This window comes from Moschus berezovskii, chromosome 9 (assembly GCF_049115385.1).
Source record: "Moschus berezovskii isolate FMDL1 chromosome 9, NW_MosBer_1.0, whole genome shotgun sequence".
NCBI lineage: Eukaryota > Metazoa > Chordata > Mammalia > Artiodactyla > Moschidae > Moschus > Moschus berezovskii.
In genome coordinates this window covers 21152920-21167525 of record NC_142468.1, presented here as the reverse complement: position 1 = coordinate 21167525, position 14606 = coordinate 21152920, and positions in this window count along the sequence as shown.

Below are 14606 nucleotides of genomic sequence, written 5' to 3'. Positions count from 1 at the left end.
TTCATTGGAAGGACTGATGGTGAAGCTGAAACGCCAATCCTTTGGCCACCTGATGTGAAGAACTGACTCATTTGAAAAGACCCTGATGCTGGGAAAGATTGAAGGCAGGAGGAGAAAGGGTCAACAGAGGATGAGATGGTTGGATGTCATCACCGACTCAATGGACAACGGTTTGAGCAAATTCCAGAAATTGGTGATGGACAGGAAGGCCCGGCATGCTGCAGTCCATGGGGTCACAAAGAGTCAGACATGACTGAGCAACTGAACTGAACTGAACTGAAAGGCTAAGGGGGGATGAGAGTGATGTCAGCAAGATGTGTTGGACTAAGAAGCTTCAGGCCCTCCTTCCCCACAGAGACACCAAGTTAACAATACATGGACCAGAATACCTCTGTGAGAACTCTAGGGGCCAGTCAAGAAGCCACAGCACCCAGGTCACTGTGAAATGAGAAGAGCTTTCAACAACAGGGGTAGGTGAACTTACAGCATTTGGCATACCCATCCCTGTCTTTCCTCTGTGCAGCATAGTGCTGAGCAACTGGGAAATCTCTCAGACCAAGGCTCCCTCTTAATATGGAATCAAAAGAGTGGACCATATGTCTAGCATTCTAGCTTGTGTGGAGGGTTACCTGAGGGACTGGTTTCTATCTAGCCTGACTTGGACCACTGAAGGCACTTGTACCAGAGTTTGGAAACGGCTGAAAACAGAGACAAGCAGTGTGTTAGAACTGCAGAACCACAGGTGGGCACTAGGGGGAGCAACAGGTCAGGAAAGGTGTGAGATTGCCTACAACTTGGAGTGGAGCTGACTGGTGAGCACAGAAAGAGTGGGAGAGGTGGTTATTCTTTTTAAACCCTAGCAGAATATTACAGGGCACACAAAGAACATGGCAACATGGGCCAATTCCCTAATAAAAAGAAGACTCCAGAAACCGACTCTGAAGACACACAGAATCATGAGCTGTCATAATTATTATTAACTGGCATAAAGATGCTCTCAATGAGGTAAAAGAGAACACAAGAAGAAAAGTAAATGAAATCGGGAAATGATGCCTAAACAATATGAGAATATCAACAAAGAAAAACTATGTTAAAAAAAGAGAACCAAACAAAAATTCTGGAGTTCAAAAATGCAAAAGTACTGAAAAATTCATTCAGTTCCTTTCGGTCTCTCAGTCATGTCTGACTCTGTGACCCCATGGACTGCAGCACGCCAGGCTTCTCTGTCCTTCACCATCTCCCGGAGCTTACTCAAACTCATGCCCATGGAGTCGGTGATGCCATCCAACCAACTCATCCTCTGTCATCCCCTTCTCTTCCTGCCTTCAATCTTTCCCAGTAGCAGGGTCTTTTCCAGTGAGTCAGTTCTTCGCATCAGGCAGCCAAAGGATTTGTCTAAAAAGTCATTAGAGGAGTTCAATATCAGATTTGACAGGCAGAAGAAAGAACCAATGAACTTGAAGATAAATCATTTGAAACCATCGATTCAGAAGTGCAAAAAGAAAAAAAAATGAAGAAAACCAAAGAGAGCATAAGGTGCTTAATGTGCGCTGTCTGCAGGAGTAATATACGTATTAAGGATCCACCGAATAAGAGAGAGAAGTTGGCTGAAAGCTTACTTGAAGAAATAATAGAAAAACTTCCCAAATCTGAGGAAATAAGTGAACATACAGATTCAAGAAGCTGAACGAAATCAGTCAGAATAAATCTAACAAAAACCACATTGAGCTTCATTGCAATCAACTGTCTAAAGTCAAAGATAAAGAGAGAATCTTGAAAGTGGCAACAGAAGACAGTTTGTAACACGCAAGAGAGCTTCCATAAGATTATCAGCAGATTTCTCAGCAGATACTTTGCAGGCCAGAACAGAGTGGCATCATATACTCAAAGTGCTGGAAGAAAAAAAAATCTATCAACCAAGAGTAATGTATTCATTAAAACTATCCCACAAAAAAGTAAGGAAAAAACTAAGACTCTCCCAGATAAACTAAAACTAAAGAAGTTTATTGCTACTAGACTTGCTCCACATGAATTTTTAAAGAGTCCTTCAAGTGGAAACAAAAGGAGACCAGACAGCAACACAAAGATGGATGAAAACATAAGGTTCTCCAGTAAAAGGTAAATACATGGACAAATATATTAATAGGAACCTGTACTATTGTAATTTAGGTACACAGAACTTAAATGACAAGAACATTTTAAAGATGACTATAGATCAGTACTAAAAGATATATTTCCACAGTTTATTGTGATCCACACAGTCAAAGGCTTTGGCATAGTCAATGAAGCAGAAATAGATGTTTTTCTGAAACTCTCTTGCTTTCTCCATGATCCAGCGGATGTTGGCAATTTGATCTCTGGTGCCACTCCAGTACTATTGCCTGGAAAATCCCATGCATGGAGGAGCCTGGTAGGCTGCAGTCCATGCGGTCGCTAAGGGTCGGACACGACTGAGCGACTTCACTTTCACTTTTCACTTTCCACTTTCACACATTGGAGAAGGAAATGGCAACCCACTCCAGTGTTCTTGCCTGGAGAATCCCAGGGACGGGGGAGCCTGGTGGGCTTCTGTCTATGGGGTCACACAGAGTCGGACACGACTGAAGTGACTTAGCAGCAGCAGCAGCAGCAGCCTCTGCCTTTTCAAAAACCTGCTTGAACATCTGGAAGTTCACGGTTCACATATTGCTGAAGCCTGGCTTGGAGAATTTTGAGCATGACTTTACTAGCGTGTGAGATGAGTGCAATTGTGTGGTAGTTTGAGCATTCTTTGACATTCCCTTTCTTTGGGATTGGAATGAAGACTGACCTTTTCCAGTCCTGTGGCCACTGCTGAGTTTTCCAAACTTGCTGGCATATGGAGTGCAGCACTTTCACAGCATCATCTTTCAAGATTTGAAATAGCTCAACTGGAATTCCATCACCTCCACTAGCTTTGTTCGTAGTGATGCTATCTAAGGCCCACTTGACTTCACATTCCAAGATGTCTGGCTCCAGGTGAGTGATCACGCCATCGTGATTATCTTGGTTGTGAAGATCTTTTTTGTACAGCTCTTCTGTGTATTCTTGCCACCTCTTCTTAATATCTTCTGCTTCTGTTAGGTCCATACCATTTCTGTCCTTTATCGAGCCCATGGCATCTGGTCCCATCACTTCATGACAAATAGATGGGGAAACAGTAGAAACAGTGTCAGACTTTATTTTTTGGGGCTCCAAAATCACTGCAGATAATGATTGCAGCCATGAAATTAAAAGATGCTTACTCCTTGGAAGGAAAGTTATGACCAACCTAGATAGTATATTAAAAAGCAGAGACATTACTTTGCCAACAAAGGTCCATCTAATCAAGGCTATGGCTTTACCAGTGGTCGTGTATGGATGTGAGAGTTGGACTGTGAAGAAAGCTGATCACCAAAGAACTGATGCTTTTGAACTGTGGTGCTGGAGAAGACTCTTGAGAGTCCCTTGGACTGCAAGGAGATCCAACCAGTCCATTCTAAAGGAGATCAATCCTGGGTGTTCATTGGAAGGACTGATGCTAAAGCTGAAACTGCAATACTTTGGCCACCTCATGCGACGAGTTGACTCACTGGAGGGGACTCTGATGCTGGGAGGGATTGGGGGCGGGAGGAGAAGGGGACGACAGACAGTGAGATGGCTGGATGGCATCACCTACTCGGTGGACATGAGTTTGAGTGAACTCTGGGAGTTGGTGATGGACAGGGAGGCCTGGCGTGCTGTGATTCATGGGGTCGCGGAGAGTCGGACACGACTGAGTGACTGAACTGAACTGAACTGAAAAGATATATAATATCTAAAAATATAGTTTGTGATTATATATATTAGATATATAATATCTAAAAATATAGTTTGTGATATTAATAACATAAAGTGGAATGGTGATGCTGTAAAACAGTGGAATTTCTGTGTGCAATTGAAGTTGTTATCAGTTTCAAATAGAATGCCATCACTTTAAGATGTTGTTGTAATTGTAGTGATAACTACAGGAAAATGTTATGTGAGGTACCTAGCCAAATTCACAAAAACCAAAAATGGAATGGTGATTACCAGGGTCTGGAAAAGGGGGAGGAGAGTTGCCTAATGAGTATGGAATTTCAGATTTACAAGGTGAGCAAGGTCTGGGGATCTGCATTAGAACCATATGAATATACTTAACACATCTGAACAATACACGTAAAAATGATTAAGATGGTAAATTTTATCCTTTTACCACAATAGGAAAAAGGCTATGCATATGAAGGGAAAGTTCATGTTTGATGGGTATAGAGTTTCACTTTTGTGAGATGAAAAGAATTTGGGAGATGGATGGCAATGATGGTTGCATAACAATTTGCATGAATGTAATGCAATGGATGGAGGAGCCTGGTGGGCTGCGGTCCATGGGGTCGCTAAGAGTCGGACATGACTGAGCGACTTCACTTTCACTTTTCACTTTTATGGATTGGAGAAGGAAATGGCAACCCACTCCAGTGTTCTTGCCTGGAGAATCCCGGGGACAGGGGAGCCTGGTGGGCTGCCATCTACAGGGTTGCACAGAGTCGGACATGACTGAAGTGACTTAGCAGCAGCAGCAGCAGCAATGCCATTGAACTGTGCACATTAAACTGGGTAAGATGGTATGACAAGAAATCCACACATGCACAACCTTACACACCAGCATCAGAGCAGGTCTCAGCACTTGACTGAATAGGCTACTGACAAGTAGATAGAATTTGAGAGTAAAAAGGTTGCAAATAGCTCCCAATAGCTTGTCCTATTAACAAGTCTTCCCTTGTAGCTCAGTCGGTAAAGAATCTGCCTGCAGTGCAGGAGACCTGGGTTCTATCCCTGGGTTGGGAAGATACCCTGGAGAAGGAAATGGCAACCCACTCCAGTGTTCTTGTCTTGAAAATCCCATGGTCAGAGGAGCCCGGCAGGCTATGGTCCACGGAATCACAAGAGTTGGACACGACTTAGTGAGTAAACCACCACAATTAACAAGAAATTCTACCATTAAAGGCTTAACTGCTTAAAACAATATTTATAATATGGTCATGACAGAATGGACTTCTCTGGTGGCTCAGATGGTAAAGAATCTGCCTGCAATGCGGGAGACCTGGTTTGATCCCTGGGTTGGGAAGATGCCCTGGAGAAGGGAACAGCAACCCATTCCAGTATTCTTACCTGGAGAATTTCATGGACAGAGGAGCCTGGTGGGCTACAGTCCATGGGAGTCGCAAAGAGTCGGACAGGACTGATAGAATAACACACACACACACACACACACTACAGAATACAGAATCTTACTCTAATGGTTCATCTGAAAAGACTTTTACTACAGAGACTACTTACAAAAGTATGGGCATGATTATTAGAACCAAGAGAGAATGTTGAAGCTACAACAGATCATCAAGAGAAGGAAGATATTGGGGCAAAAGGCAGAAATTGTGTTTGCTGTTGTTTTGCAGTCACTAAGTTGAGTTCAACTCTGTGCAGCCTCGTGGACTACAGCAGGCCAGGCTCCTCTGTCCCTCACTATCTCCCGTAGTTTGCTCAAATTCATATCCATTGAATTGGTGATACTATCTAACCATCTCATCCTCTGCTGCCTCCTTCTCTTTTTGCCTTCAATCTTTCACAGCATCAGAGTCTTTTCTAGTGAGTAGGCTCTTCGTGTCAGATGGCCAAAGTATTGGAACCTCAGCTTCAGCATCAGTCCTTTCAATGAATATTCAGGATTGATGTCCTTTAAGATGACTAGTTTGATCTCCTTGCAGTTCAAGGGACTCTTGAGAGTCTTCTCTAGCAGTACAATTCAAGAGCATCATTTCTTTGGTGCACAGCCTTCTTTATGGTCCAACTCTCATATCCATACATGACTACTGGAAAAACCATAGCTTTGACTATAAAGACCTTTGTCAGCAAAGTGATGTCTAGGTTTTTCATAGCTCTCCTTCCGAAGAGCAAGTGTCTTTTAATTTCATGGCTGCAGTCACTGTCGGCAGTGATTTTGGAGCCCAAGAAAAGAAAATTTGTCACTGCTTCCACTTCTCCCTCTTCTATTTGCCATGAAGTGATGGGACCAGATGCCATGATCTTAGTTTTTTGAATGTTGAGTTTTAAGCCAGCTTTTTCAATGTCCTCTGCCAGAGTCCATTGATAGGTAGACCCAAGGAAAAGGGGCCACAGAATCATAACTACCATGTTGTCAGGACACAGCCACCCCCCAAACCATGGTGCCTCCAAGAGGGAGAAAGTGGGACAGAAATGTATTCTTTTCTCTTCCCTCATCCTCCAGCCTCATATTGGGGCTCTCCTCTGTGCAAAACTGACCAGAAGCAAGAGGGCAAAGGAGCCCAGGCAGTGCAGAGGTCAGTCTTCCAGAGCAAAGCTAGACAGAAAAGCACAGCAAATGGATGGTGAGGCATGGCACAGTATTAGAGAATTTCTAGATTCTTAAAGAATCTTTAAGGTCATCTAAGACAGTCCACCAGGAAGTCTGTGTAAATCCTCTTTACTTTTCTAACTGATGTACCAAAACCTCCAAAGGCAGCAAAAAGCATGGCCTCTGGAGTCAGGCAGGCCTGTTCCCCATTTCCAAGTTGTGTGACCTTGGGCAAATTACCTAACTTCTGAAAACAGGTTTCTTCTTTGTAAAGCAAGCATCATAATAACAGCCTCATGAGGTTGTGGTGAATTAAAAAATAAATACAGAGGCAAGGAGACTGGGCCCCTCCCTGACGGGGAGCTGTTGACCTAATTAAGCATGGACAATTTGGTCACCAGATTCACAGTGCTACCTGACTTCCCCATTAGTTGAGTGGTTCATCAAAACATCTTTGTTTCTACTTAAACACCCATCAGCTGATTCCTGGTAAAAAACATTCTGATACATCTGTACAAACAAATACTGTATAAGTATATTTTAAAATGTGGTAGTTCTATATGTACATTGTATCTGAAATACAATGATTTCCAGATAATACTTATAACTTAAGATAGATAGGGAAATAGGTAGATAGGTTGATAGATTATCTCTGGAGCAATTCACAAGGACAAATAACACTGGATACCATTGGGAAGGATTTGGGAAGACTGAGTTCAGGGGTAAAAGGAAATTTTAATTTTTATTATATAATCTTGATACCAAAAGTATTTTGAGTTGGTATCTTATACTGTTCTGTTTATTCCATTTTCCCACAACCATTACAAAATGCCTACTAGTACACAACAAGGAGATCAAACTAGTCCATCCTAAAAGAAATCAACCCTGAATATTCATTGGAAGGACTGATGCCGAAGCTGAAGCTACAATACTTTAGCCACCTGATGTGAAGAATCATCTCATTGGAAAAGATCCCAACGCTGGGAAAGATTAAGGGCAAGAGGAGAAGAGGGTGACAGAGGATGAGATGGTTGGATGGTAGCACTGACTGAATGGACATGAGTTTGAACAAATTCCGGGAGATGGTAAAGAACAGGGAAGCCTGGTATGCTGCAGTCCATGGGGTCACAAAGAGTCAGACATCACTGAGTTACTGAACAACAACAATACTAGGTGCTGGAAATACAAAAAGACACTATCCCTACTTGCGAGCAGCTCCAGCCTAGGTGACAAAAAAGCAAGTTGAGAACCCATTGTAATGTATGGCCTATCTGATTTTCCTTATTCAAAACTTGAAGACATACACACACACTCACCAACCACCCCTTAAACTTCTTTTTCATTGCACGTATCACATTCTAACATCCTATATATTTATTTATTTATGATATTTCTTGTCAGTTTTCTCCCATTCCATGAAGCTGAAAATTTTTGCTTGTCTTGTTCCCTAATAGATCTCTGATGCCTGAAATGGCAAGATTTTTCAGTGGATGTTTGTTGAACTAATGTTGAATGAATAAATGTTATGTAATATAAAAGTATGAAAAAGAAGCTATCAGAACACAGCAGAGGAACACCAAATGTATACATGGAGGTCAGTAAGATTTTATAGAAGAGACATTTGTCCTAAGTCTTGAAGAAAACCTGAGTGACATTGGCTGAAAGACCTAATGTAGAAAGATGAAACATACAGGGAACTGGAATTCCAAAAGTATAAAGATATGAAGGAGTGGCAGTAGAGAAAGCTGAATGTGTGGCAACAACTATGTGTTCCTATTAAGTGTTTATGTTGGTGAGGCAACGGTTTCTTGAAGACTTGTTTTAGTGTTCTTTCTTCTATGTATGTTTAATTTTTTTTCCATAATACAAAGCTAAGAATATATGAATAAGGGGTTTCTCTGGTGGCCCAGGGGTTAAGACTCCATGCTCCTGGTCCCTGGTTGGGGAATTCAGATCCTGCGAAGATCCTGCCTGCCACACATTGCAGTCAAAATAAACAAAAAGTTTTTTAAAAATAAACCTTTGTAAGAGAAAAAAAGAATAAATGAACAAGCAAATCACTTTTGGAAAGTATAAAAATGTTTTCTAGGGACTTTTGAGGAGTATAAAAATGATTTTCTAGGCAAGGGAACATGACTATGGTTACCAGCCACAAGTAACAGCAGCCAAACTAGGGTGGCAGTAAGTGGTAGGTGAAAATACCTTAGAAGGAACACCTAAGTCCATAGTTTTTCAATTGTAAATGACAACTCAAGATTAAGTGTTAAAGGGAATTTTTACTGATTCACACACCAGGGAAGTATCTGGGCATTAAAAACTGCTGGATCTATACCACAGGGAACTCTCCTCAATGCTCTGTGGTGACCTAAATGGGAAAGAAATACAAAAACAAGTGGATATATGTATATGTATGATATATGTATATCAGTATATATGTATACTGATTCGCTTCGCTGTACAGCAAGAAATTAAGCAACATTGTAAGTAACTATACTCCAGTAAAAATTAAAAAAAAACCACACTGCTAGATCTAAGAACTTCATGGATAACACTAGAGCTTTGTCTCTCCCTTAAATCCTTTTTGCTTCTGTTCCAATTCAGTTTTCAGATAGGATTTCCCTAGATGGTAAGAAAGATGGCTGCCAATTGCCAATTGCCCCCACCTCAAATCCTCCCAACTTAAAGAGCCACTGTCTCCCAATGTCTATATAACTCTCAGGGAAAATTCTAATTCTCTGCTTGGGTCATGTGCTCCTCCCTAACCAATTACTATGGGGTAGAGAGATGGAATAATACGACTGGCCAAGCGAGGAATAGGCACTAGCTGGAGAGGATGGAGGCTCAGACACTCTTTTTGGTGTACTGAGTACCCGATTCCAGTATGAGGGAAGGGGAGTTCCCCTACACCAACAAGCCATTCTTGAGACACCAGCTGGGTGTCTACAATTAGGCTCCATTCTGACACTGTCTACCCAGAGATAGCATCAGATTCTACAGGTCCTACAAGACTGCCGCACACACGCCACCCCCTCCCCCCGCCCCCTTTCAGATGTCACTCACAATTCCAGGTTGTTATCTGTGTTTCTGACTAACTGGCTATAAATCAGAGGTTGCTGTGATTCCCCTCCCCACCTTCCCCTCCTATTTGATTAATTTGCCAGAGAGGTTTGCAGAACTCAGAAAATCCACTTACTCTTTAGATTGCTGTTTTATTATGAAAGGACACAACTCAGGAAAAGCCGAATGGTAGAGATGCATATGGCCAGATGTGTGGGAAGGAACACAGAGCTTCCGTGCTCTCTTCAGGCATCCTGTTCTCCCCAAATCTCCGTATGTTCAGCAACCGAGAAGCTCTCTGAACCCTGAACCGTGTTTTTGTATGGAGGCCTCATTACCCAGAAATGATGAGCTAAATGATTAACATCAGTGATTGGACTCCAGCTCCAACTCCTCTCCCTTTCCCCAGAGGTTGGAGGTCTGAAGACTGAAAATTCCAACCTCCTAATCACATGGTTGATATTTCTCCTGGCAATCTTGATTCCAGCTTGTGCTTCATCCAGCCTGGCATTTCACATGATGTACTCTGCATATAAGTTAAATAAGCAAGGTGACAATATACAGCCTTGATGTACTCCTTTCCCTATTTGGAACTAGTCTGTTGTTCCATGTGCGGTTCTAACTGCTGCTTCTTGACCTGCATACAGATTTCTCAGGAGGCAACTGCTGGAAGAAATATCAACGACCTTAGATACGCAGATGACATCCTCCTTATGGCAGAAAGTGAAAAGGAACTAAAAAGCCTCTTGATGCAAGTGAAAGAGGGGAGTGAAAAAGCTGGCTTAAAACTCAACAGTCAAAAAATGAAGATCATGGCATCCGGTCCCATCACTTCATGGCAAGTAGATGAGGAAACAGTGGATACAGTGACAGACTTTATTTTCTTGGGCTCCAAAATCATTGCAAATGGTGACTGCAGCCATGAAATTAAAAGACGCTTGCTCCTTGTAAGAAAAGCTATGACCAACCTAGACAGCATATTAAAGAGCAGAGACATTACCTTGCTGACAAAGGTCCATCTAGTCAAAGCTGTGGTGTCTCCAGTAGTCATGTATGGATATGAGAGTTGGACTTGAGGGTCCCTTGGACTGCAGGAGATCAAACCAGTCAATCCTAAAGGAAATCAGTCCTGAATATTCATTCAAGGGACTCTCAAAAGTCCTCTCCAACACCACAGTTCAAAAGCATCAATTCTTCTGTGCTTAAGTGAGTTCCAAAAGTCATCTAATTAACATAAAAAAAGACACTTTCATTGTTCTCTTCATTCAGGAAATTTCAAGGGTCTTAGGAACTCTGTGTCAGAAACAGAGATAAAGATCAACTGTATATTTCTTATTATACATCATAATATCACAGACACTGTGACTGACAGCTCTACCAGGGCCCCATGGCATAGGGGAAGGAAGAATCCCCTAAGGAAGACATGCTGACAGATCCAAATAACTGATATCATGGCCCCTGTGGAGGGCTAGAATTGATAGTGGAGATGGGAAGACTGAGGTGTGCAGGATGGATTGAGTAGTAGGAGAGGGTAAGGATGGGCAGAGAGGGTTTATTTTTCTAAATAAGACCAGACTGAACTAAACTGTAATAGAGGAATTTCTGGCGGTGGGGGATGAAAATATGAAACTTGCATTAGCCTCATATGGTTAATACTACATCTGAGCATGAAATAGTTAAAAGTCTCCCACTTTCCCATAGAGGGATTTTTGAAGGTTGAACATGGATTAAAAGCTGGTAATGAAAATGTTGTAATTTTCTCAGGTAAATTGTGAAGCTGAATGCAATTAGAAAAACATCCCCCAAAATAGCGTTGGTTTTGTTGGCATGGGACCAAACCCTGAACAGCTTAGATTAGTATAAAGAAGATTCAAATATATGTCTTCCACATATGCTTAAGAAACTGAGCTGAAGGAAGAGAAAAAAGCAGCACATGCCATCTGTTTAGGAGGTATGAAAGCTCCAGAGAGAGTTTGGAAAGAAAGGGAAGCTTCAGTCTTCTAAGACCAGGAGAAAGTGAGAAAGGCAGAGACGCAAAGAAATAGAAACAAGGTCAGGACCAAGGGCAGATACAGAGCCTGAGGCCCATAAAGTCAGCAGGAGCACTGTGCCTTCTGCTGTGCATCACACCAAATTCTTCCCATCAAAATAATCCACGAACATCTCTAAGAAATCTTGCAATGCGTCTCAGTAGCAATGAGCTATTACATGAGTGATAAGATCACCCATAGGATTCACTGTCCTGTGTCCAGTGCTGGCCTGTTGGGAATGAAGGGAGAGGTTTTGATGACCTTGGGCCAAAGGACCAGTGAAGCCAACTGTGTAGCAGAAACACACTGTGGCTTAGCCTTCATTCTCCCCTGTGAAATCCATGAGCAAGCAATACATTCAAGGTCCACTTACAGATGAGCAGTCAAAATATTATCACATTATTATATTATCCCCCACCGCCACCCCAACAAGAAATTCCTCCATCACAGTTCAGTTCAGTCTGGTCTTATTTAGAAAAATAAACCCTCTCTGCCTATCCTTACCTTCTCCTACTACTCAATCCACTCCTGAATAGGTGCTCAATTTCTTAGAGCAGAGTTCTCTTGCAAAAACAAGTTTGGAACAAAGTAAAAGCCAATAGTAAAGGCTAGATGAGCCTTGCCCACGGCATCACATACCCGATCTTCTCGCTCTCTGTCTTGCCATCAGTTCAGTTCAGTTGCTCAGTCGTGTCCGACTCTTTGTGACCCCATGGACTGCAGCACACCAGGCCTCCCTGTCCATCACCAACTCCCAGAGTTCACTCAAACTCATGTCCATCCAGTTGGTGATGCCATCCAGCCATCTCATCCTCTGTCATCCCCTTCTCCTCCTGCCCTCAATCTTTCCCAGCATCAGGGTCTTTTCAAATGGGTAAGCTCTTCGCATCAGGTGGCCAAAGGATTGGAGTTTCAGCTTCAATATCAGTCCTTCCAATGAACACCCAGGACTGATCTCCTTTAGGATGGACCGGTTGGATCTCCTTGTAGTCCAGGGACTCTCAAGAGTCTTCTCCAACACCACAGTTCAAAAGCATCAATTCTTTGGTGCTCAGCTTTCTTTATAGTCCGACTCTCACATGCATACATGACTACTGGAAAAACCATAGCTTTGACTGGACAGACCTTTGTCAGCAAGGTAATGTCTCTGCTTTTTAATATGCTGTCTAGGTTGGGCATAGCTTTTCTTCCAAGGAGTAAGAATCTTTTAATTTCATGGCTGCAGTCACCATCTGCAGTGATTTTGGAGCCCCCCAAAATAAAGTCTGTCACTGTTTCCATTGTTTCCCCATCTATTTGCCATGAAGTGATGGGGCTGGACGCCATGATCTTAGTTTTCTGAATGTTGAGCTTTAAGCCAACTTTTCACTCCTTTTTCACTTTCATCAATAAGCTCTTTAGTTCTTCTCCACTTTCTGCCATAAGGGTGGTGTCATCTGCATATCTGAGGTTATTGATATTCTCTCGGCAATCTTGATTCCACCTTGTGCTTCATCCAGCCTAGCATTTCTCATAATGTACACTGCATATAAGTCAAATAAGCAGGGTGACAATATACAGCCTTGACATACTCCTTTCCAGATTTGGAACCAGTCTGTTGTTCCATGTCCAATTCTAACTGTTGCTTCCTGACCTGCATACAGATTTCTCAGGAGGCAGAACAGGTGGTCTGGTATTCCCATCTCTTGAAGAATTTTCCACAGTTTGTTTTGATCCACATAGTCAAAGGCTTTGGCATAGTCAATAAAGCAGAAGTATATGTTTTTCTGGAACTGGTTTGCCCTGCCATACTGGGCCAGAAATGGAAGCAATAAAAAGTATGCTTGGCTATGCATCTGAGGAAGAGAAAACAAGATGGCCTGACCCCCCAAGAGGAGGCTCTGAGTCAGCTTACCCATTCCCACTGCATGAAATAGAAGAGAAAACTGCATGGAGGTTCAGAATCCTGCCCTTGTGAAGTGTGGACTAATTAATTTTCTGGAATCTGCCCAATCTAGTGAATATATCTTCTCTGGGAGAAAGCAAAGTCCAGGAGAGAAAGGGAGAGATGGAACATCCTTTCTTTTAAATACTTGCTCCCCAAAATGTGGGCCGCAGACCATCAGTATCATCTTCCCCAGGTGGTTTGTTAGAAATACACTCTTGGGTCCCACCCTAAACAGGAGAATCAGGGAATTGCTTTTTTCAAAAGATCTCCTGTGGAGTCATATGCATGTTAAAGTTTGAGAAGCACTGAGTTTGTGAATCCTAAGTCCATGCCCAAACTGTCTGTCATTTGGATCTTCACTCGCTTCCTAAGACAGTGCTTTGTGTATAGTCAAGAGTTAATGAAAAGGGTGTTTGAGAAATTCTTTGGCACCTATTTAATTCCACTGGAAGGGAGGAGGCCATTTATGAGAAACCAGCACACACTTATCAGGGAGTAGTTTAGACAGACACAGAAGCATACTAAATACGAGTAAACAAAACAGTTCGAGCTATACACACACAGCTCTGCAGAGTGGGACAGATGGGCATAGTAAGTTTCCTCTCACACCGTCCCCCCACCCATAATATTCCCTCCCTTCCTCACTCATGCTCTGCTTCATCCAATCTAGCCTGAAGCTCTTATATTGAGCTGTTTCCTACACAGAATAGTTACCATGTGTATTACATGTCTCTTGCAGCTCTGTCTCAAACCCAACATTGCAGAATGAGATGTTGTACCATTAAGCCAGGACACAGTAAAAACAGACAATTGGGCACATACTTCTCACATTTAAATATTGTAACTATCATGATCAAATTCACACCTTATTACTGACAGTAACCAAACCCCAGGTCTGAATCTCCATCTAATATTTGCCTTCAGTAGCTCTTCCTTGGAGAAGGAAATGGCAATCCACTCCAGTGTTCTTGCCTGGAGAATCCCAGGGACGGAGGAGCCTGGTGGGCTTCAGTCTATGGGGTCACACAGAGTCGGACACGGCTGAAGTGATTTAGCAGCAGCAGCAGCTCTTCCTACCTAAGTAGGAAGTTTAAAATGTATATAGCACACAGAACTTACTCAATATCCTGTGATAAACCATCATGGGAAAGAACACCAAAAAAAGAATGCATATATGTGTATAGTCATTCTGCTATACAGTAGACAT